Source organism: Sminthopsis crassicaudata, chromosome 3 (genome assembly GCF_048593235.1).
Source record: "Sminthopsis crassicaudata isolate SCR6 chromosome 3, ASM4859323v1, whole genome shotgun sequence".
In the NCBI taxonomy this organism is placed as follows: domain Eukaryota; kingdom Metazoa; phylum Chordata; class Mammalia; order Dasyuromorphia; family Dasyuridae; genus Sminthopsis; species Sminthopsis crassicaudata.
Genome location: NC_133619.1, coordinates 18,274,410 through 18,299,767, shown reverse-complemented (window position 1 = coordinate 18,299,767; position 25,358 = coordinate 18,274,410). Strand labels below are relative to the sequence as shown.

General features: G+C 46.3%; 1 protein-coding gene and 1 long non-coding RNA gene across 3 annotated transcripts in view; both read right to left on the bottom strand.

Annotated features, from left to right (window-relative positions):
• The window catches only part of PPM1L (protein phosphatase, Mg2+/Mn2+ dependent 1L), a 218,545-nt gene that overhangs the window by 188,259 nt on the left and 4,928 nt on the right, over nucleotides 1-25,358 (bottom strand). The gene's annotated exons all lie outside the window — the stretch shown is intronic.
• LOC141560243 (uncharacterized) lies at nucleotides 6,878-23,613 on the bottom strand. Its single transcript, XR_012487671.1, has 2 exons — nucleotides 11,619-23,613; nucleotides 6,878-11,567 (listed from the first exon to the last, which is right to left on the bottom strand). It is a non-coding gene; the product is annotated as an uncharacterized LOC141560243 (long non-coding RNA).

Sequence of the window (25,358 nt, the reverse complement as noted above, 5' to 3'; positions counted from 1 at the left end):
TTTCTTAAAATAAATTAGAGACTTTTTCTACTGAAATAAAATGTGACACTTGCCTTAGGGATTTTACTTGCTGCAATAACTGAAAAAACCACCTTGTGCAAAATTGATGTGTTCTTTCAATATGAACCTTGGTTCCCTTCAAAGGGGGTTCTCCCCCACAATGACACAGACTCACCAGGGGCAACTCTGGTGGCTGCTCCCAGTAAAATCGTCAGAAAAAGCCTGGAAGCCCTTCCCCATGTGCTCCTGACATCTCGAGGATCTTAATAGAGGATCTGGGTTGGCCAATGATTACCAGCCTTAATTTTTTTTCTAGCCCCACACATCTATGATGACAATCTTTATGCTGTTCTATCCAATCCTTCAAATTCATCTTAATAAGTTTTACTGACTTGTTAAATTTATCCATGGGGGGGGGGGGATTAGCACATATTGACCAAAAAGCCTATTCTTAAATGACATGCAAACAAAGAATTAAGAATGACTTCAATAATGTTCATAATAAATAAAATGATTTCTCATTTCACAATTCTTTTTCAAGTTATTTATTAACAATCAGCCTACCAACAAATATTTATTAAGCATTTACTTTGAGTCTAGCACCGTGACCTCTGAGTAGAAAAATATAATACAAGATATGGTCTCTGCTTACAAGGAACAGTCAAATGACATGTGTGACATCAAAATGGCACCCATAATCAATGGCTCAGCAAATATCATTCCTATTACCTTAATGGATCATGATCTCATTCCATTACTTTTCCCTCCTCTGGTACAAGCTGAAAACTCTCCATACCTTCTCATTCCTGTGGGACTCTTGTCCAGGTCCTTCAGTCAATCCTCCATGGGGCATCCAAGTAACATGCTGAGGACCTTCCTCAAGGTCACTTGACATTATGTGGTCAAGCACAAAGGATATCCAATGTCCACTTTTCTTTTTAACAAATGAGCAGTTTATCAATACATCATTGCTAATATATTGCTGCCCAACCAGGCCCACTGTGATCTGTTCCGCTGCGACCTGAACACCAGTTCAAATTATCCCCTGACCCACAGTCATACATTACCAGAAGCCGCGTTATTGTATTTCAGTCATGTCCAACTCTTCATGACCCTATCTGGGTTTCTTGTGGCAAAGTTACTACAATGAGTTGCCATTCCTTCTCCAGCTCATTTTACAGTTAAGGAAACTGAGGCAAACAGGGGAAGGTGACTTGCTCAGCGTATCACTGCTGATAAGAGTCTGAGGAGTCTTCCTGACTCCTAGTCAGTGTTCTAAGTGCTGAGACACCTGGCTAACTACTGACATTAAAGAGATGGGTGCACATTTCAGGAAGAAATCTGAGATGATTATTCACTGTAGGCAGTTTCCCAAAGGCGGCCTCCTCTCTCTCCTCCTCCTCCTCAGCTGTGCCCCTCGCTGTCTGCCCCAAGTCTAGACCCTCAGTGTGGTCCGTCCAGACACCAAGCATCCACACTCGTTCTTTCTGACTGGGCAGTTACGGCACACTTCCTTCCAGAAGGTTCCTCGGTGTGCTGGGTGTTGGACACAATCGGCCCAGTGGAACACGACAATACTGCCCTCATCCTTCATCGGGCTACAGAAGGTGTGCTGCCCACCTGGACCTTTCCCATATGGGTCCATCCTGGGGTCTGGTTCAGTGTTACTTGTGCAAGAAAGGCTAAGGTCACTTCCAACTGTAAGAAGTTCCCTATACTGGTGAGATCACAGACTCGGATTTTTTAAAAAGGGGCAAGGGAGAGGGATGCTTTGCTCAACTGAAATTAAATAAACTGATTTTAAAATGGTGACTTGAATAGTTTGAACAGAGCTAGTTCTTCCAAAAAGGATCTAGGAAATGTATAATAAAATGACAATATATCTAATAAATGTACAGATTGCTCCAGCGTTCCTTGGATACAAGGAAAGTATCTCTTCAATGACTCAGTTTCCAAATGAGCTAATACAAAACCAACCTCCCATGATATGCCTTTAACCTTTCCCTAAAAAGAAATAACAGCACACTTTTATATAGGGTTTGTTGTTGTTCTTTTGCTGAGACAATTGGGATTAGGTGACTTGCCCAAGGTCACATAGCCAGGAAGTGTTAAGTGTCACATTTGAACTCAGGTCCTCCTGACCTCAGGGCTGGTGCTCTCTTCACTGCACCTAGCTGCCCCTGGCTAGGTTTTTGAGAGAGAAAACAGCAGTGTGCACATAAAATGGAGGCAAGATTTCCAAGCAGCACGAGACTCTTCCTAGTTTCCCAATCCAGCAGACAACAGTGACCTACAGTAATGAATGTTAACGATGCAATTATATGTATGCCAAAATTAAAATTGGATAAAAGAAAAATTCACATAGATTGCATCTTATATAAATTAGAAGCTATAAGCTAAAAATGATCATATCTACTCTAAGTCATACTTTTAACAGATGACCAAGAGAAAATTTTAAGATTTTTTTTTCCTACAAAAAGAGATAAAGCCCACAACTTCCTCTGAGAAAACTCAAGGGGAAAACAAGTATAAAAACACATCATCAATTCAAAACAATCCCAAGGAAGAAAAGATAAAGACCAGAGAGTGGATTTATAGCTCCTACCAACCACAGCCAGAAAAACAAAACAGGGTCACCCAAAGAACTAATAAAACCTTCCTGTCTCAAAATGCAAGCTGCATTGTGTTTTGTGTGTGTGTGTGTGTGTGTGTGTATTTTTTTCCTAATTATATGCCCAGAAGCTAGCACAATACTTGGCACAAAACAGAACTAAAAATGGTTGTTGACTGACTGTTAACTAAATATGTGGGGGAAAAAAAAAAACTTTCTGCCAAAAACCATGACAAAACATTCTTATAAATCATTTTTAAAATAGCTCTTTTGCCACTGACCTCAAGCACCGAAACCAGCACTCAGAGCCGAGATGCTCCACATCCGAGAGGCAGGAATTGCAGAGCTAGGACTAGGAAACTCTAGTGGGAATGAGCCAGACGCTGACCTCCTCAACCTTGGATGTTTTGGGGGAAGCAAAGATGTCATGGAAACACACAGCGGTCGGAGACCTGAGACACTCGGACAGACACACCAGGAGGTGAAAGTCACAAACGGAAGCCAAGGAATTGCGGTCAAGACACAACAAAGGAACTTGCACCAACTCCCAAATTTAGAAAATAGAACCAGTGATATGAGGAAATAGAAGAACGTCATGATGCAGAAATATTACAGGTCAAGATGTCCAAGAAGTAACCACAGAAAAAAAGGAAGTAACTGTAACAGATCTGCCCAAAGCCAAGAAAGAAAAGGTCCAGTCACAGGCACTACAAGAGCTCTTCAAAGAAACATGAAATTACGAGTTCTCAGAAATCATAAAGGAAAATTGTGACTCTATTACAGCCAGAGTCAGGGGGAAAAGGACAAAATAAAAGTTCCTCAGAACATCCAGGCTGACTGTGATCTCACATCGGTTTGTGCTGCGGTTTCCTTCTGGTTGCTAAAGCTCCTCACTTCTCAAGATCACTCCTCAGATTCAGGAGGTTCCCAGAATTACTCCTCCCCCTTCATGGGGCCCAGAACACAGCCCCGTCCATACTCCACGAATTTGGGCAGATGGCTCTAGCTGAGTAATCGGGAGCACCTCCCGTGCCAGGACCACTCTCGCTCCTTACCTCTGTCTCCTGGCTTCCTTTCTATCCTCCCTAAATAGTGGCATCTACACCCTGAAATCGGTTCCAAGTCGCCCTGTGCATATTTTGTTTGAATGTTGTCAGTGGCTTATACACAGTTGGTACTTAATAAATGCTGACAAGACCAAATCATCCCATTATGTGAATCCCTTGACAACAGGGATGCCATGAACCTGAGCATGTAGCATGGTGCTTGGCCCACCCTGGGTACTTAATAAAGCCCTGTGCTCTCCAACACTGGGGACCACCCCCTCCGGCTAGATTGGCCAACACCTTGCCGTGCCATGGTCAGATGCTCCATTGCCCCTGGGCAAACCCCGCACAGGAGGCTTTCCAAGAGCAAGGCGGTCTCAGAATGACGAGGCTGCCAAGCCAGAGGGCATGTCACAGCTGGCTCCACTGGCATAGCCCTCGACCACCACTTTGGTCCCAACGGGTTTAAAATGTGCAGAGTTTTGAACTGACAACTCAGCCCCCTTCGGGAAGTCTCCTCCTGCGTTTCCCTGGTTCGCTCTCCTTCCCTGGCCTCCCCACCTCTTGGGGTACCATCCACACCGCCTGTTGCTCCCCTTTATAATTTGGATTCTTGCCTTCTTGTATCTGTACCCCGACAACTTTTTTTTTTCAACAACGAGAATTTGATTTATTTGTTTCAAACATCACATAAATCAAATATACATTTCCTATAAACAATACAAACATACGTGAAATGAATATTGTAGCATTTCCGTCTGGCTTTACTTATGCAGCAAAAATGCCAAACACTGTTATGACAACATGGACCTATCTTCTACTTTGTATAAGTGACAAGGCGCAAATTAATAATTTCTATTAACAGATGTAAGAGCATGTTGTCTATCTTAAAACAGGTAAGAGTGTGACTTCATTTCCAGTTCATCTGTGTTAAAACTTGCTTCTCCAAACCTGCTCCTTTAATTAGATAAAAAATACAGACCCGATTCCTCATTGTTACAACCATTTCACAACTACAGAATCGAGGCGCTCCCAAGATCAACTCCCCTAGCACGAAACGTACCCCCACAACTTAGCACCACAGCGGGCAAATGGGAGCAGCACTCACAGATGATTCCGCTCTCTGAAGCCCAGGGAAAGGGGGAGGGCACCCCACCAGGAACCCCGAAAACAACTTCCAACAAGGGACAAAAAGCAAGAGCAACAAGAGAACAGAAAGCCAACGCTTTGTAATCAGAATGACCCCAGGAAACAGAAAGGGAATGTTCCCTACTGCAGGGGTGGGGGCCCCAGCTGCAGAGCACTACGGGACTCACCCAAGGGTGGTTTTGGGTGCCCAAAACTGAACAGGCTCCCCACTGCCTCCCAGGGCCTGGCGCAGACTCCATGGGGGATAATATTTCTTCTTGTTGTTGGAATCGGGCAGGTGCCCAGCCCAGGATACATTTGCCTGGCCTCCCAGGGCTGCCTATGACTCAGCATGCTCCTGGATTCCTTTGGCAGGTGGGGAATTATTTAGTTCTGGAAAAACTCTGCTTCTTGGTCCTTGAATCTGTATCAGAGCTCCCTCTCCCCAGAGCAGCCCCGAGACTTCTGGGAGCAGTGGAAGTAAGAGGTGCCCCCAGCCCCCGGGGGTTCTCTTGCCAAGGTTCGGGGCCAGCTGTGTTTTCCTGAGCAAAAGTGACTTTTCTCCCAGGCCCTTCCTGGCTGTTTGAAGCACTAATTAGCAGTTCTTTGGCGCTGGCCTGTTTGTGCTGACCCTTCCGGCTCTCAGAAGCCTGTGCCACGCCTGCCGGGGCATCACTGCGGGCTCCCGGCCGCTCTGTCCCTGATGACCCCGCCAGCTCCCATGGTTCCAATTACCTTCTCTGCAACCCCAGGGGCAGCCCTGACTCCATTTGGCCAGCCAGCCTGCCATCTCCAACCGCTTATTAGGCTTTTCCAAGGATGCTCCATAGACACCTTAAATAACGTGCCCCAAACTGAACTTTCCGCCTTCCCCCCCAACCCCTGCCCTCCTTGGATCTCTCTGCTCTTGTCAGGGTTGCACCAGCTCCTCCCCAGTCCAGATTCCTCCCACTTCCTCACTACCCACATCCAAAACAGGCTGGGTCCAGGGGCATCTCCCAAATGCCCCTTTCTCTCCTCAAGGGGGCCAACCAGCCCTGTGGCCCGTCAGTAAGTGGCTCTTCAAGCCTTCTAGGCCTTCTGACTGGGTGGGCTCTGCAACAGTAACTGCAGGCAGCTGGCCACTCCTCCACCTGCTGAGCCCATGGGCTCCTTCTGGCTGTCCCCTATGCCCACCCCTACCTCTAGCCCTTGGACCCCGGGCCTCCTTCCACCTTGAGTGCTTTCAGACCTTCTCTCCCTTCTTCCCTCTAAGCCTGCCCCCAACCTCTCCTGTGCTGATCTAGCTTGGACACAGTTCTCAGAGAGGGGCTCTCTCGTCAGGCTCCTTAAGGGGGAAACTGGCTTTGTGCCTTTCCTTATCCCTGGGACTCCCAAGATGGCGCCATTCAAATGACTCTCCTGACTCAATTGCTAGATGGAGAGTCAGGACAGTCTGTCTTGAACTCAAGTCCACAGGGAACCAAACTCACCACCTGGAGCATCAGCCTCCTCATTTGTGGCATGGGAAAGCTACTAAGAGCTGGTTACTGTGAGGGCCCAGATTTCACTCCTGAAACTTGAAGGGGCCACAATGGCAGCCATCATTGTTGTTATTAACTCACCCAGCTTGCACGCCCTTCGTTCCCATGTCCTAGGAATCAGGCACCAGAGGCACAGAACCCAAACGTCCCTGCCACGGTGGTGAGTGAGCGGCCAACATGGCGGTTAAAGCTGCATGAGGCTTTGGGCATGTGCCGGGTACTGGGGGCACATGGGAGAATCCAGAAAAGACAGAGCACCCTATGCAAGTACAGGTTGGGCTACCATGGAGAGGGCCCTGGTCCCAGAGCCAGTGCGCCTGGGCTGAGGACCCTTCCCAACTGTGGGATGCTGGGCAAGGCCCTTCTCTCCCTGGAGGGCCAAGTGGGATTAAGGCCAAGGAACAACCCAAAACAGGCTGACTAGAGAAAAGTCCAACCACATGATGAATGGACGGGGAAGGAAGCGCCCTTCCTTTGCACGGGGTGGGGGGGATAGCGGGTGGGCACCCATGCCCAGCTGGCATCAGGCACAGTGAGGGGGTAAGCCAGCCTCAGTTGGCTTAAGCTGCTTTTCTTTTCTTTCTTTTTATTATTCATAAGAAGGGATGGGTGGAGAGAGAAGTGAAGGTGATATAAAAATAAAAGGGATAAATAAGTTTTATTAAAATTCTTCACACCAACGGAACAGCCAAGAAATTAAACCTCAGTTCCCTCCAAAACACAACTATTACCCAGAGGTGTCCCGTCTCATTTTCTCTGATTAAATCCAACATAAAGCAAACAGAAATCCTCGCCTTCCTTAAATGTTCCATCAGCTATGGGGAGATAAGTCAATGGCAGTTTTTCTTAGCTGTCAAATTCCAGACCCGGCCCCTGGGCACAATCCTGTCTAAGAAGAAGGGCCTCCCCAGGAGAGCGCCATCCGCCCGGCAGCTGCGGCAGTGGGCTAGGCTCCTGGGAAACTTGGGGGCGCTCCTGAAGGATCAGCTCCTGAGAGCCTTCTCAAGGGGCTTTGCTCACCCCGACCCCTTCCCTGCCTCCTGCCCTCTCACACTTGTAGGAGCGATTTGGGTCCCTCTTGTCCTGATTCCTTAGATCAAGTTACTCCTCCACAAATTAAGAGGGAAGAAGAGGCCCAGCCCTGGAGCCTCTCTCAGTAGCTCAGCTGTCCACAGACCCCTCAGGCCATGGTTCTGCACAGGAGGCCATCAGGCCCTCATGGTCACTCACAGGTACCTACCCGCACTGACTGAAGCTTCCTCTGAGGGGACGCAATAAGGAGAGGGGAGAGGCTGTGGAGCAATAGGGTTTTCTCAGGGCTCAGACCACGTCTTCTGCAGACTGGCGGCCCAGCCTTCCCTTCCCCGAGAACCCGCAGTCTCTCGGTCAGGAGAAGCTGACCTCTGATCCCCCATGGGGGGTCCTGGCTGGCTTTATCACACAGGAGAGCCAAGCACCTCCTGCCCCCTTCTACCCCATTACCTCATACTTAGGACTCTGTCCACTTCTCCCCAAGTCCACCCAGTCCTTCACCCAGAGAAACAAGAGCCGGTCCTTCCAGCACGCTGCAGACCTGACCAGGAGGTATGGCGGGGATTCACTCCGGGCAACAATCTGAGTTCTTGTGCAGGTGACACAAAGGCAAGAAACAGAGGAAACACTCTGCCTCGGGGCCTAGACAGGACAGAGCAGGAGAGAAATGCAGAGAGAGAGCTGGGCTCATCAGAGAAGGCTGCAGCAGGCCCGGCATGGAACAGGGGAGGGGCAAGGGCTGGAGGACAGGAGCTGGAGGGCAGGACTGGAGAGGCTGTCCTGGCTCAGGTAGAAGGAACAAGAAATCTGGTCAGGCTAGAAGGTCAACTAAGGGAAAGGAGGAGTGTGGAATAAGACTGGGAAACTGGGCCAAAGTTCCACAACGAAGGGCCCCATGGCCCAGGAGAGGCTCTGAACCCAGCCGGTCTCGGCGCCCCAGCCTTCCCCAGCGGCCTGGGCTGGGAGAGTCTTGGAAATGGCTTTTAACCCCTAGTTTTTTTTACGAGGCCTTTGTTCATTTTAACCACAGAGAACATCTCTCCTCTGACCCTGCGGGAGAGGGTCTCCTCCGACGCCAGAGAGTCTCTGCAAAACCAGCGTCCGGGCCAGTGAAGAATCCCTGGTGATCCTTTAAAGCAGGCTACCCAAAGAGTTTCCCACCACCATGCTGCTGCCATTTATCACCCCAGCTGTCCAGCTATCAGGAAAGTCTTCAGACATTCTAAACCAAGCGGCATTCTGGTTTCCTAATTCCAACATTGATAAACAACGAGTCTTACAACTTTTTAAAAGGTCAGTTTGACCTTGATTTGTCAACAGAACCACATGGACAATTCCTGTTCTTCTTAAAAAAAAAAAAAAAAAAAAAAAAAAAAATCAATGAATGCACATACTATCTAGTGGTTTTATCTTGTCTTAAAACTGGCTTTGAATAGGAAAAACAATTCCAAACCACTAGCCAGAGATTAAGGAAGGAGCTGATCTCCAAAAATGATTTATTTTTAAAGGAGAACAGAGGAAGTTGTAACTAGTGAAAAAAGGCCCAGAAGTGGGGTGGAGCATTCACCTTGCCTGGTTACAAACCAGGTGTTAAGAGAGTTAAATGTTTGAGGACATTTCACAAGAATCCAGCCTCCTCGGTCCTAGAAGGTCCCTCCACCAGAGAACTCAGAGTCACTTCACAAGAAAAGGCTGATTTTCTGTTTCTGGGCAAAGGCGAGGCAGGAATATGTCTGTCCCAGGGCAACTGCTTTGTCCTGCTCCAGGAGGCCCAATGATGAGGGACTGCAAGGGCACTGGGACAATGCCCCATTCTTCAGGACAGGTGTGCTTTGATGTGGCATGTTATCCAAGAGCCATCCACTTTTCTTTCCTCAAGTCCCAGCTCCTGGAGAATGGTGCAAGCTGGACAAACAAAGGCAAACAAGCAAGCCACCCTCGGGACAACTAAGGTCAGTGAGCCCTCCTTAGAGCCTGCTTCCCCAATGTCCCATGGAATGAGGGGCAATGCTCTTCCAAGAGTCACACTTTTAAAAACAAAGAACAGATCCAAGCACAGAACCTGAGCTGCTGAGGGTTTGGGGGAAAGCAAACAGTTTTGGAAGTGGAAAATCACAGCGGCTTCCACAGAGCTCTCCGCCCTGAAATCCTATGTTCTGTGAGGCAGAATCAAGAGGGACCTTGCTGAGGGGGGTGAAGGGGTGTTCCCTGGGAACCCCATGACCAATGACCAGGGGGCTGTCTAGGACAAGCACAGGCATCTACATCCCCTGCTTTAAAAAAGCTCTGTTTGGATCTTTGGGCCCCCACCCTCCTCCAAAAGGCCTCTTTCTACCAGGACACCCATATCCACACTCCGGACTTGTCCTGCTTTGTGTGAGAGGTATAAATAAGAAAAAACTCGCATGAATCTTTGGATCCTGACTGGGTTTCTGATCAGTATCATCTAGAACAGGGGTTCTCTAACTTCAGCCCACAAGCCACATGCGGCCCGCTGAGGACATTTATAGGGCCCGCTGGGTTATGGCAAATGGGCTGAGGGGCGGAGACAGAGTGTGAGTTTTTGTTTTTACTATAGTCTGACCCTCCAACAATCTCTGGGCCCCTATTTAAAAAGTTTGAGGACCACTGTTAAGGGTCTCCAAGCAGCAGGTAGAGGTGGTCCAGCTTCTCAACCACTCAGGACAAACTTCAGGCAATGCAACAAAGTTTACTCTCAATTCCTACTACTGAATAAAGTTTTCTCAAAGAAAAAGTTGGACTAAACCTGTAACTGAATGGAAAGGAAAGCAAGCTAGCTCTAGAATTTGAGTCACAAGATGGAGTCGGTGTGGTTCACTCAATTTCCATAGTTACCCACTTGCTATCCTAATTTCCTCAGATTTCCTCAAAAGGAAACACAATTATCAAAATATTTTAAATTGAAAAAAATTCAAGGATTCCAGGTGAAGTAGTCTTGATGAGGCTATCCCCTGATGGAAGGCACACTTTCTGAGGGACAGGCTTATTCATTTTATTTTTTGCTTTCCCAACACCTTAGTCCAGAACGTGACACACAATAGGCACTTGATAAATTCCTGCTGTTCTAGTGACAGATGCAATTGGTATAGTCTATTAGATTTACATAGTACTCTTTTCATATATTTTTTTTTTAGATTGTCTTTTAAACTGGTCGGCTCTATAAATTAACTAAATTGAGAATTTTAAAAGGCAGAACCTATGTTCATGGAGCTCAACAGTTTAGCACCCTCCAGTATTTTGACAGGGCAAGTTTCAAAGGACAAAGCTCTTAGTATTGCTAGAAATTGCTAGATTTCAACAAAATCAATTCAAGTCGATAAGCATTTACTACATGCCCACTGTGTGTTACATGCTAATAGCCGCTGTCATCAAGAACACTATATTCAAAGACAGAGAAGGATTAAAAAAAAATGCAATACAACAATAATGAACATAATGAAACTAGCAACAAAATATTAGCTCCATGCAATTCTGATAATTCCTGTGTCCTGGGTTCAGAGAGGATCATGGAAACTGCTAGATTTCTACTAACTTGTATAGTTTTTGAAATGTTTATAAAGCACTTAGCCCTTGCACATAGTATGCACTTAGTAAATGCCTGTTCTCTCCCCAACACATCCCTGTCCCTTTTATAGCAGAGGATGGGCTAATTAAGTGTGGTCAGTCTAGTATTCAGCATTTAAGGAGTGCCAGTTACTATGCTAAGGGTTGTTCACAATCTCTGGGGCAAAGAGCAGATCTACATCCTTTTTTTTTGCATTCCTTCCCACTACTTCCTTGCCTACAAGCACCTACCAAAAGCTCAGCTACAGGCGATGACCCTGAGTCTATTTTCAAATTTGTTAGGAATAGTGGAGATGGCATTCTTCTAAGAGAGATAAGGAAGGCTGACAATTAGAGGTCACTTGCAGTGCTAAATCAGAAATAGTTGAGATGGCATTTTTTTTTTTAAGGGAGATAAGAATGAATGACAATTAGAGGGCTTGCAATGCTAAATTACTCTAATCTGATGGAGATACCAGATTGAACCTTTGGTGAAATGAGGTATTATGGCTGGTGAAGAGTAAGTGAAAGGACCTCGGTTCAAATCTCTGGCCCTATCAGCTGTGTGCTCATGTACAAGTCATTCAGTCTCTCTGAGGTTACCTTCCTCATTAGGGAAATGAATGTACAAAGGATCAAGATGAGGTAATCACTGTGTACTACCTTGGTAAGACAAGCACAGGATTTGGGAGTGAGGAAATCACTGTGTACTACCTTGGTAAGAAAAGCACAGGATTTGGGAGTCAGGAGAGACCAGGATTAAAATACTGCTAGCTGGGTAAACATGGGTAAATTACTTAGCCCCTCTGAGCCTCAGCTTCCTCATCTGTGAAATAGGGATAATACCATTTCTCAAACTTACCTATCTGGACTATTGCAAAGATCAAATAAGATAAGGTCTATGTAGCCCTTTTCAAACCCTAATGCAGATTATAAAAGGTCTCTTGTTATTCTTAGGAAGATTCAAAAGAAATCTGAAAATAAAAGGCTTTAATAAAAATATATTTTTTTAAAAGATTCAAAAGAGAAGGGAAAAAGCAAAATTAGAACTGCACAGTGATTGAGGGAAAAGTGAATGAGAATGGGTGGGTCAAGAATTTTGAGATGGATTGTATAAGAGGCACAGAAAAGATCTTCTGATGCATGGCACAGGGAAATTAATTTAAAGTAAATAATTATTAAGAACATTTAGCTATATTCATAATGTTTTCTTGGCAAGGCAAATAGGGTTAAGTGACTTGCCCAGGATCACACAGCTAATACATGTCAAGTGTTGGAATCAAATTTGAACTCCAGAGCTGGTGATCTCATTCCTTCTCACCCCAATGTATTCATTTTCTATCAGAGATTTATAATAAAACATCTAACTTGAAAAGCTCAACCAAAAAAAGCTCACTGCCTATAATAACCTTTTATACTTACTTTTTATATTTATATTATGTATTATATATATATATATTATAATATAATATATAAGTAATCTATTATATATACTTTTTATACTTACTGAAAGTTTATAAAGCATGTGGTAGGCCAAGTCTCTAAGGAAATGGTGGGACAGAGTAAGGAAGAGGCAGGGATAGCACAGAATCTCTCCCCAGGTGCCAATCTCTCCCAGTGTGTGTGATTGGTGACGGTAACATGCATGAAAATAGCCCACAATATCATTCTGGTTTCATGTTGCCCGGGGGGGGGGGGGGGGGGGGCGGCTCCAAGAAGGCAGACACTGGTGTTACTTGATAAGAATTAAGCTGCCCTCATTTCCATTAGATTCCAAGCACATCCCCCAAAGTGTAAAATGCTGAGTTTATGCAAGGAACCTTCCCGGTGCAGGAGACTAGCTTGGCAAATGTGCCCCACGTTTATAAACTGCTGCTGCTCCTGAAGCCTCTGCCTGGCATAAACAAAAAGAACAGCTCATGAACTGAAGAGCTACACTAATAACACACACAGATGTGATATCTTGCCTCCAAGTTTCTTGGCAGTTACAAAAACAGGTTCGCCTGCTGCCTTCTCTCTGGCTGAATTCAAATCCCAGCTCCCACCTCTGAATCCCAGGGGGTCTGCAGGCAAGGCTCCATATTTTCGCCTCACACCACTCAAAACCAATCAGGTGACTTTCAGTTTTTCCACTCTTGAATACTCAATAATTACACATATCTCTTCATTCTGAAAGATGTTCCCCCTCTGTAAGTCCTTAATTATGGGAGAAAGAGGACAAAAAGGAGCTATAGAGATAATAATAATAATAATAAATCCTTTCCATGTGGCTTCAGGATATGTTTCTGCATCATGGTCTGGCATTCAGTTCCAGAGTCTCTGAGGGTCTGTTGATTCAGAACCCGTCTAATGAATAAAAAGAAAAAACCTAGTAAAAGCCAATCCCTAAACATGAAGGAAATTGGCCAGCAGCCCTAAGCTGCCCTGTTTTTAAATTATTGCTTGCTCACCACGGCCTGCTGGGAAAACATAGTGGTCTTCTGCCTGCTTTGTGCAAAGCTGCTACCAGCCTTTTAAACTAAAGAGGTCTTTTTTTCTTCAAAATCACTCCATTCACGGTGTGTATCTTCCCAGGATTGTAGAAGATGACAGCTATTGTTTTAAGGTTGGTGGCCTTGATATAAAGTACAAAACTAAATTTTAAACAGCTAAGTAGTATATCTGACAGCACTGGATCTGGAGTTGACAAGAGTTCAAACACTGTCCTGGGCAATTCACAAGTTGGGTGATCCCAGACAGGTTATTTGTTGACCAGTTTCCTAAACTATAAAAGAGAATAATAGCCTCTAGCCCCCAGTGATAGCATACAGGAGGTACTTAATAAAAGCTTATTTTCTTCCTGCCATATATGTATACTTCAGGTCTCCCCCACTAGACTAGGAAATCTTTGTGGGCAGGGATTATTTCTGTCTTTGTACTTTTCCTTCCTGTGCTTGTAGGCACATAGTAGGTGTGTAATAAACACCTGGTGATCAATGCACAGAGGCAGCATAAGAAACCACTGGGATGAGAGGTGGCTGGTTGTCCAACCCAACTCTTTTTAGGGACTAACCAGCTAAGGGAAATCTGGGGGAGGGGAAAATGACACAAAGTTTAAACCGCCAAAACAATGTGAATTGAGGAAGATCCAGAGAGAACGTGGGTTAAGGGACCAATGTCAAGATACAGGAAGTGCAGCAGGGCAGCATGGACAAAGAGCCGGCCTCAAAGCCAAGAAGACTCCCTATCAATTCCAGCCTTGGACTTCGTCATCTCCCTTGCCGCCACTCTGGCCAGTTCTTGAGATCCCCACACCCACATGCAGAGGAGCATCTGGGGTGCTGAGTATGAGGGGACAGGAGGAAGAACCTCAGGCTGGAAAGGTTCATGAGGCATCATCTGTCCTGCTTCTGACTCCATGACAAATAGATACGGTCTCTGGTCCCTGCCCTGGGACAGTGGTCTCCTCTCTGGTCCACTTGGCCTTCTCTTTCTCTCCCTCAATCTGGGCATGACAGTTCACAAACACAAGGGAGAACAGTGAGTCTTTTTTGGGGGGGAGGGGTAATTTTTTTTTTTAATGAACAGTTTTCTTTTTTTTCATAATAGCTTTTGATTTTTCAAAATACATGCAGAAGGATGAGTTTAGAGAGGCCTGGAGAGACTCATGCTAAGTGAAATGAGCAGAACCAGAAGGAGTACCACTGTATACAGCAACAGCAAGATTATACGAAGATCAATTCTGATGGACATGGATCCTTTCAACAATGACATGATTCAAACTAGTTCCAATGATCTTGGGATGGAGAGAGTCATCTGCACCCAGAGATAGCACTGTAGGAACTGAGTGTGGCCCACAACATAGCATTTTCACTCTTTTTTGTTGTTTTTCTTATTTTTTTCCTTTTTTGATCTGATTTTTCTTGTGCAGCAAGATAATTGTATAAATATGTTCTCACATATTATTGGATTTAACATATATTTTAACATGTATAACATGTTGGATTATTTGCCATCTGGGGGGATAGGGTGAGGGGAAGGAGGGGAAAATTTGGAACACAAGGTTTTGCAAGGGGCAATATTGAAAATTGTCCATGTATATGTTCTGAAAATAAAAGGCTTTAATTTTAAAAATTAGATGCAGAGATCATTTTCAGTATTTACCCTTGCAATGGCTTGTGGGGAGCAATGGCCAACAGGACCAACTGTGAATGTACACCAGCCACTGAAGAGAGCACTCTAACAGTGTGCACACCATAATCCCCAACTGCTCTGCTCCATGGACATTATTTTTGTTGTTGCTTTATTTTTTTGTTTATTTTTTTTTCCCATGGATATTATTACTGCAGTCATCCTGCTTGCTGTTCTCTAGGACTGGTCACTGAGGAGGCTGGTGATTGAAAAAGCCCCTTTGCTCCCAGAGTCACTGGTGAGGAACCTCTGCCACCTTAACAAGGCTGGCCCTGTCCTGAAGCCATGCAGAGAGCCTGATGTGGCCTAGAGCCTCCATCTACGCCAGGACTGTGATCCTAGAATAATCTGGCTTAGATCATTATTTTAATGACTCCTCCCATCCCCATGGGGATGGGAAATGCCTACAAAGCTCCAGCAGTGGTGAACATAAGCTTAAACAACCTGACCAAGAGCAGGGAAAAAAGCCAGGACTGACTCACAGGCTGGGCTTCTTGTGGGAAGGAGGAGAATAAGCTCTACTTCTTCTTTGGTCTTCCCCAAATCCTGAAGAGTGCTTGCCTAAACAGCAGGCTCCCTCTCCCATGCTGGTCCATGGTTTGCTGCCCTTGAATACCACTTAATAAATGTTTACTGCTTAATGAAAACATAGCCTGACGAATATTTACCTCTCCCAAGTCTCTTGGGTGGTGGTGAGAGCTTTCCCCAGAGAAAGAATCTGGTCTCTGGCATCCAATTAGTGCCACCTGCCAAGCTAAAGCCATTCCTTGAGGTGTTTGTCAGTATAAATCCTCCACCTCATTCCATTTCTGTCCCTCTTTTTTCATCCTGATTTTGCCATTGCCTCCATCAGAGGGGCCTTTCTCCTTGACCCTCTCCCCAAACTCATGTGGTTTAGACGGGGAGTTCTTAAATTGGGGGATTAGGGCAACTGGCAACCTAATGAATTTTTAAAATCATTTTTGTGACCTCGGGTTAAGATCACCTGGTCTATGAGAAAAAGTCTCATTAAAACCTGCAAACTATGTGGCAGCCCTTGTTGTAGTGGCTAGAAACTGGAAAATGAATGGATGCCCATCAATTGGAGAATGGCTGGGTAAATTATGGTATGTGAAGGTTATGGAATATTATTGCTCTGTAAGAAATGACCAGCAGGAGGAATACAGAGAGGCCTGGAGAGACTTACATCAACTGATGCTGAGTGAAATGAGCAGAACCAGAAGGTCACTATATACTTCAACAACAATACTGTAGGAGGATGGATTCTGATGGAAGTGGATATCTTCGACAAAGAGAAGATCTAATTCAGTTCCAATTGATCAATGATGGACAGAATCAGCTACAGCCAGAGAAGGAACACTGGGAAATGAGTGTAAACTGTTAGCGTATTTGTTTTTCTTCCCAGGTTACTTTTACCTTCTGAATCCAATTCTTCCTTTGCAACAACAACAGCAAGAAAAAAAAAAAATCGGTTCTGCACACAGATATTGTATCTAGGATATACTATAACATATTTAATATGTATGGGAATGCCTGCCATCTAGGGAAGGGGGTGTAGGGAAGGAGGGGAAATTCAGAACAGAAGGGAGAGCAAAGGATAAGGTTGTAAAAAAATTACCTATGCATATGTACTGTCAAAAAATGTTATAATTATTAAATAAAAAAAAGAAACCTGCAAACTATAGAACCACAGGCAAACTCAATCACCCCCTCAATCTTAGTTTCCTCATCTATAAAATGGAGATCATATTACCCATACCATGGAATTATCATGAAAACTAAAAATGAAACATACAGCATTTGTTAGCCAAGTCTTGTTTTTTGGGGTTTTTTTGGGGTTTTTTGTTTTTTTTTTTTGTGGGGGTATTTCTCTTGCCCATAGTCTGAGCCAAAATCCTTACCCATAGTTCACCATCCATAAGATCCTCCAGCAGAAGTTCGAATGAACCTTGGAGCTCCCCCAATTCCAAGTTTTCATGGTAGAGATGAAGGTAAATGACCTGCCAGTCAACACAGGTTGGATGGAGAGCTGGGATCAGAAGCCAGATCTCTCAATACCTCAGCAAGAACACAGAACAACTAGGGAACCCAGAACCACCTTTCTTTAGTAAATGATGCTCTTTTCATATTTTCCCCCCTCCCATTTTAAATTAAATTTCAAATCTCCCTGCCCTCAGTATACCCCATTTCAAGTTCACTAACTTCTCCTTTACCCACCATGGAAAATGCAGCTCAGTGGTCTCAGTGGTCTCAGTGGTCTCAGTGGCAGACAGGGAATCTGGGCAACATAGCCAAATGGCAACATCTACAACATTCCTGGGGAGCAGATGCTAAAAGCTTAGTAGGTCTACAAAAAAGCCCACTGACCTTATTTCAGAAATGGAAGGATCAGCTGCAGATGAGTCAATTCGGGTCAACAGCAACGGCTAGGCACTTGCTATGGGGCAGGCCCTATGAAGTGAATCCTAATGCCCTCCCTCTATTGAAGATTGCCAACATATCCCATATACCTCGTTGTTTCCACCGAGTCCTGCATTTAACCGTGATTTCCTCCAGGACGTGGTCTTTTGCCTTTCTTTGTATCCCCAGCTCTTAGCACAGTGCCTGATACATAGCAGACTCTTAATAATGCCAGTTTCCTTCCTTGAAGTGGGAGGGAAAGAAATTATTCACCCCAGAACTAGTTTCCAGCAAATGCCCATCCTGAAATGTGGGGACCGGGAGGGTAGTCCAGCTGCAGCAATCACAGGATCGCTGCTTCGGCCTTGGAAGCAACCTTGGACCCCACTCGGACTGACCCAGTTGTTTTACAGATGGCAGGGCTTCGGCCTGTTCCTACGTCCTACCTCCAAAAGCGGAGGGCCAGCCCTGCCTCTCCCAAAAGTTCCCCCTCAGGATTTCACAGATGCAGAGGGGCTGATTCAGCTCCCTGTGCCAAGGGGGTAAGGGTGACCAACCTTGGAGATTGGCAGACCCAAGCACTGAGCCCCAGACAGAGTATCTGCTTTGGAGCTATACCCTTATTAAGGATCAACTTCAAATAACAACAAAAACAAAAAGCAGCAGCAAGTGCCTAGAATGTGCCAGGCTCACCAAGAAGTCGTTTTTTAAACATATGTCCATGGTCAATAGGGGAATTCATCTTGCTTGACTGTGCCTATTTGTTTACATGATCTGGTTTCATTTTCCAACAGTGGTGGGAGAGGCAAGAAAAAGAGAAAATATTTGTCCATTTAAAAAATAAAATTTAATTTAAGAAGATCAATAGCTCTTTCCGCTGGATAAAAATTATTAGACAATGAAAACTAGTGAGTGGCCTGACCTAGAAATGCCCACTGCCTTCTGGAAAATTAAAATGTTTTAAACTTAAAAAGGGAACAAGGCGAAGTCCTGGCCACTTATCAGAACAAACACGCGTTGCCCCGGGATCATTTCATACTCAGTAGAACAGAAAATGTTTGGCGAGTTTTTACATTAAAGAGTCAACTCACCGAGAGCAAGGCTGAAGATAAATTCCATTTCTACTGGAAGGACTCCTATATTTCAGATTTGCTGCCATGGGGCATTAAAACTGGAAATTTCAGAAAGCTGAATGAGGACGGAAACATTCCCCCTGAAAAGCAAATGCAAAATCTGACTCCTAAGAGAGAGAACACCATTTGCTTGTGGACAGGAGGCAGGATGGATGGATAATTGTCCCCTGTCTGGCCAGAGACGTCAGCGACTCACAGCTGGCAATGTGTCCCCGTCATAATCCATTTGTATCAGCAGCACCGTGACTGGCACTTTACACGGCCACCCCGTGTTCACCCCAAGTTGCTTCATTTGACACAGAAACAACCATGCTACAGCTTCCTTTCTATCACTCAGTGACCTCCTCAGAGTCCTCCAAGATCAAGAAAAAGCTTCTTCTCTTCCCCCGCCCCCCCAGCCTCCCCTTCTGGCCTAGAGCAGATCTGCGAGATTATTTTTAATAAAATTACACCTTTTGCTGTGATAGTCTATAGTCCACATATTAACCAAGAAATAACAACCTAATGATTATGACCAGCACCTAATTTACCTAATGTCTGCAAACTAATTTACTGGAAAGAAAGAAGCAGGAAAAAGAGGCTGGATATGAGACAAAAGGCTCACCAGATAGCTTCTCAATTCATCAATGCACTAACGATACAATGACTGAACATCTCTGGCAGCTCCACAGAAAAGGGGCCCCGGGATGCCGGCCACACTCCGCAAACTCTAACCATTAAGCTCAGAGAAAACTACCGATTTGTGGCCATCCCGGCTCTCCCACTCACTGGCTGACCCTCTACCCCGCTGGGCTGCTCCCGCTTAGGAGGCCAAAGAACCCAGGCCGCTGTGAAGGGCCATCCGACAGCACAAGACTGGGCTAAGGAAAGCGCCCTGGACACCCAGGAGTTGTTGAAAATGAGAATTTTAAAAACAGAAGGCACTGCAGCTCCTGACCAGGGGCAACCAAAAGAAGGCTTGCTGCAGCTCCACAGTAGCAGTGGTAGCAACAGCGGGTCTAATGGCACCCACTTTGCACCAGGTGGCAGGGGCTAACAATCCAACAGCGCCCACTCTGTGTCAAGAGGCAGGGGCTAAGGGTCTGACAGCTCCCACTCTGTCAGAAGGCAGGGGCTAACATTCAGACGGTGCCCATTCTGTGCCAGGTGGCAGGGGCTAACGATCCGACAGCACCTACTATGCCAAACATCCTGCAAACGGGCCTCATTTGATCCTAACAACCATACTGGGAGGTCAAGGCTATCATTATCCCCATTTTATAGTTAGGGAAACTGAGGCAAACAGAGGCCAAGTGACTTGCCTGGGTCCCACAGTTAGTAAGTGTCTAAGGCCAGATTTGAGTCGGGTCCTCCTGACCCCACTGTGGCCCCATCTAAAAGGGTAACCAGCAGACAGGAGGAGTCCTGGGGGAGCAGAAAGGATGAACAACCCTTTAAGGGCTGCCATGGCACTCTGGCCAGAAAATCATAGAAAATTCAGAGAGACCAGAGAGAAGATGAATCTGGGCTTGAAGGGCATGGATGGATCGCAATCTGTGCCTTTGGAGAGAAAAGCCACAGGAGGGAGAGCACCGAGCCATAGAAGTACTCCATAAGGATGAAATTAAGTCTTCAGGAAGACGAAGTTACGTCAATTAAATAAGAAGCATTTGGAAAGTCCCTGCTGTGTAATGCAAACACAATTCCCAAAAAAGAAATGATCCTCCCCTCCAAGAAGCTGATTTCCAAGGGGGGGAGCCCCATGTGTAGGGTCATAGACACAGTATCAATAAAAAGCGAATAAATCCAAATAGATACAAGATAGCAGGGGAGAGAGGGACCCTGTCATGGGGTGGGGGGTGAAGGGGATCAGGAAACCACAGCAGACAGTGCTAAAGATGGGTCTTAAAGGACTGGGAAGCAGAAGATTTGAACCCGAGATCCCCTGAACCCAAAGCCACCTTCCTACCCACAACAGCAAGCTCTCTCCTCATGAAAGCTCTCTGGGATCAAAGCCTGGAAACTTGGGGCAATGGCAGAGAGGACAAAGCTTCCCTGTATTCTGCCCTGCTCAAACAGAACAGCTCCTGTGACAGTGACAAGGACCTCCCTGAAACCATTGGGACCACTTGGACCCTCTGTCTTTTAACCAAAGATTTTTCTAGCAGGGAGCCTGCAGGTCCACCTGTCAGAGGCTGGGTAAATGTAGCCAATTTGTAGGAACACAGCAGCAAAGTGGATGGAGTAGGAAAACCTAAGTCCATGTAGGACTTCAGACACTCATTGTGTGACCCTGGCAAGACACAGAACCTCCCTCCGCCTCAGTTTCCCTGTTAAAAAATTTGGCATGAAACAGCATGGACATACCAGACCAGCCTGCTGTGAGGATCAAATGAGGGATGTAAAGCACTAAGCAGCCTAGGGATCAATAACGGTAACAGCCGTCGCTACAAGCCTTAGCCTGGGTATCGTTAATGATAAGAGCCTTCGCTAAAAGCTTTTAGCTCAGTTTCCTTGACTGTAAATAAGCCTGATGTTTCAACATCCATGAAGCTCACTGCAAACCATAAATCCCTCCACGTGGGTTTAATTCACACTGGATTATTATTACCGAAGAGCTCTGATTATTCTCTACTTCTGGGCTGTTACAAGGCTTCAGTGTCACAAGCTCACAAGGATTTTACAAGCAGCCACAAAGGATGCTCTTAACAGCAAGAGGAGGCTCCCGGCCTCTGGTCAAACCCAAGCAACGGGGCCTCGATGAGACACGATCGAGAGCTTCTCTGGCGAGGGTGGAGGGAGCTTCCCACTGCATCTTCCATTTTGGGGGCCTGGTTTGCTGCGGTGCTTGGCTTGCAGAGAGGTAAGGGCTCCTGGCCAGGCATATCGAGGCAAGAGGTTTTGGGCCTTCCCAGGACTTTCTGAGCAAAAGGCCAGTCAGACACAGAAAAGGAAAAAAAAATGGTTTCCTAGATTTACTCCCATTTTGGCTCTCTGCACAAGGACATCCATGCAACACCAGCCATAGACTTAGAAATCTTCTGTGGCTCCCTACTGCCTCTTGGCTAACACAGACACCTCAGCCTGGCATTTAAAACCTGCCACCATCAACATCTAACCAAATGCCCCCTGGCAGTGCCCTGGGCTCCAGCTGTTTCCATTTGATGCCCTGGCCAGCCTATTCGAAGGCTCATCCTCCTCCCACTGCCCAGTTCAAGGGTTGAGCTTCTCTTGACCACTATTCCCCACTTTGTCCTCTTGTGACTTGTCTTCCTTCACTCATCCATAAGTGGACCGGAGATCAGGCCGGGGAGGACTGATCTGTCATCTCTGGACCTCTCCTAGAGGACTCCTGCTGTCTTGACTGGCGCCTGCTTCACAAGGCTCACGATTTCAGGCAGGCCATACTCCTGACCACTGGCCTACCACTCACCCTGCCAACTGCCCACCCTCAGCTCCATTCTGGAGCCGTGACTAAATCACTCTGATGCTGCTCCTCCACCGGCCTGTTGTTCCCATCTACTCCAACTCACAATGGCCCTCTGTGGACGATGCTGCCGTGGGTGTCCTCTCCCCCATGACAGGGCAGGACCTGTCTATTTTCAGGTCTGTATCCCTGGCCCTCCACACTGTTTGGGATACTAAGTACTCAATAAATGCTTTTTCTTTCTTTGATTCACATTGGCTCCCCCCCTCCAATAGGATATCGACTCCTAGACAGGAAAGGCCTGTTCATTTCTTTCCCATTTTTGCATCCCCCAGAAGATAACACAGGTCTAGCCCAGGGGAGGCAACCAGGAAACCCTTTGTCACTGGTGCTGCTGGCTAAGAGTAAATACAGGAGATGAGTCTGGCTGAGGGAAAACTTCTGGTTACACAATATACAAGCCACACACCACACAAGACTTTTAAACTGGCAAGTAAGGTTAGAAGTTGCTGAACAAAAATGGCAGTCCCATGAGCACTGAGAAAGCCCCAGGCCCGGTGGCGTTCATATGCCTGCATTCCCAGAGAGCATTAAGCAAGCGAGACCCTTGGGCCTTCCATTAAGAACACAAGCAACCCTCTTGCTGATCGTAAGAGTGGAGAAAAGACCTTGTTATTGTGAACCTTCGGTCGGCCCAACAAGCATTAACATCAAGTGTGGGCAGAGAGAATGTCTCAATGGGCACAGATAACAAAGGGTTGGATTATCCATCCATTTATCACATACACAGTCAAAATGAACCACAGGAAGCCCTCCCTTGGGCACCCTGGAAATCTTCCTGGTAAACTGCTTAATCTATGGCACCAGTTTGGACAAGATGACAGGAGAGATGTCGTTGCGACGGTCCAACAAACACTTGGCCACTGTGGCAAATCCATCCCAGGCCTATGAAAGTAATAAGCTCCCTAGCACTCCTGTCCAGCAGAGGACATCCATCAAGGCCAGTGTCCAAAGGCAATCAGACCATTTGTCTGACAGTAAAAGCATCCCTGCCTTCATCCTTCTCCCAGACAGATTCTTAAGATTCTGCCCCAGGACCCAGCCTGACTGCAACTGGCAAGCTTCTCCTCGAACCTCACCCACAGTAGGTCTCCCTCGCCCTTCCTTGCCATCCTGACGCCAATCCAAACTTTCCTCTTCTAGTTCCATTTTATGCTGTTATCTTCCCACAAGAAAATAAATTAAATTTGTTGTGGGCAGGACCTTGATTATCTTGCTTATCCCCAACTCAGTGTCTGACACACAGTAAGCACTTAATAAATGTTTCTCTACCCATGGGTCTACTCACCAACACCAACCCTGGTGGAGGGCACTAACCTGGGTAGTCCCTCCCCATCCAATCCACTCTCCCCCTCAGCTACGATGTATCTTCCTAGATCAGACTCTAACCAAGTAACGGTGCTAGTCAGCATTTGATGCTCTGTACACACTGGTCCTTCCTCCATTCTTTCCTTCCTTCTCTCCTCCCTTCTTTCCTTTTTCCTTATCTCCCTCCCTCCTTCCTTCCTTCCTTCCTTTTCCCTTTTTTCCTTCTTCCCTCCCTCCCTCCTTTCCTTCCTTTCTCCCTTCCTTCTTTCTCCCCTTCCTCCCTTCATTCCTTCTTTTCTTCTTTCCCTTTTCTTTCCTTCCTTCCCTCCTTCTCCAGTTCCAGAGACTGAGGTCTCCTGCCCTAGGTCTAATATATTTCCTGGCCTCTAATAAATGCTTGCTGATTGATCTGACTAGCTTGATGCTCCAGGACACCAGCCTTCTCGATGCACCGCTCACATGATGCTCTTGCCATAGAGGTCTCCCTTCCTGAAATGCTCTCTCTGGCTGCCTCTGACCCCCAGCTTCCCCGGCTCGTTTCCCTCATCCCCTTTATGTAAGCACCTTCCCTTCCTCCTGAGATCTTCTCTCTTAGACTGTGAGCTCCCAGAGAGCAGGGACTGCCAGGGCCTTTCTTTGCATCCCTAGCACTTGGTACAGTGCCTGGCACACAGGAAGGATTTAATAAACACTTGTTGACTTGTTACCCATATTTGGTACTAGAAATAGATTAGCTTTTAAAGATCATCTTTTTAAGTTTTAAAAAACTGAGTCAAGAACTTAAGATCACAGATTTGGAAGGTTAGGGTTAGGACTACCAGAGGTCGCCTACTGCAGGGAAAGTGCCCACCACAGGGCAGGGCCTCATTTTCTTGTTTGTCTTCACCCCCCCCCCCTCCCAGCCCAAAGCATCACACCCTCTCAGCACAAGAAAGCTAAATGAACTGAACTGAAAATTAAGGCCCGACGAGGAGAAAGGCTGGCCCCAAGTCAGGCAGCGGGCACTGTGGAGGCCAGAAATCCAGATCCTCTGCCTCCAAATCTAGGTCACTTTCTTCTGAAGTACCGGTCCCCTGGTACTCAAATTTTAGCTGAATGTTCCACCACAAGCACTTAACTCTGAATGAGTTGTTTTTTTGTCTTGGTTTTTTCCCAGAGTTACTAGGGCATCTGCACAGGTGATGTCTGTAAGAGTATTATGGGAAGCCATGAGCTCCCCCAAAGACTACAATTGGGCACCTTAAACATCCTTCAAAACTAAATGCTCTTGATAAGTTTTTACAGAAAAGGTAAGAAACAAGATGCATGTAGATTAGCCCCATAAGGAGCCCATTCCAGAGATTCCAGACCATTCAGCCCATGTGAGCTGGCGAGAGCAACGCCACCGCCAAGCAAGGTTCATGTCTGCAAGCAAGATCACAGAAACGGGGGACTGACAGGGAGAAAGGAGCCTCACATCCCTGGCAACATCTGATTTGTCTGAAATAGTCTAAAACATTAGAAATGTCAGTATTTCCCATCAGGTGATGCAATACTAGCATTTTTTCTGGCTTTAATCCTGAAGAATACAGCAAAACAATGCACTCCCCATTCCACAAAGCTGCCTGACCGTGGGAACCAAAGAATAAAACTGAAGAATGAGGCAGGGAGGCAAGCTCTGGGCCTGGGGACCTCAAAGGCCCTTCACAGCTCAAAGATCACAACTCCGAGAGGGGCCTTGTCCAAGACTACACGAGGGGAAGAAGTGAAGCTGGACCTGGAACTGGAACGGGTTCCGTGTCCATCTACTGTTTCTAAACACAAAAGAACGCACCTAAAACAGAAGCGAGGGCGCTAACCTCATTTCTAGGGCATGCTGTCCCTTTGCCTCCAAGCAGCACAAAGGCTCGTAGGATGGACTGGCCACACGGGAGCCGGCCAGGCTCCCTCCGAACAAAAAGAAAGCATGGTCAGGAGAGCGAGGGCTCCACCAGCACC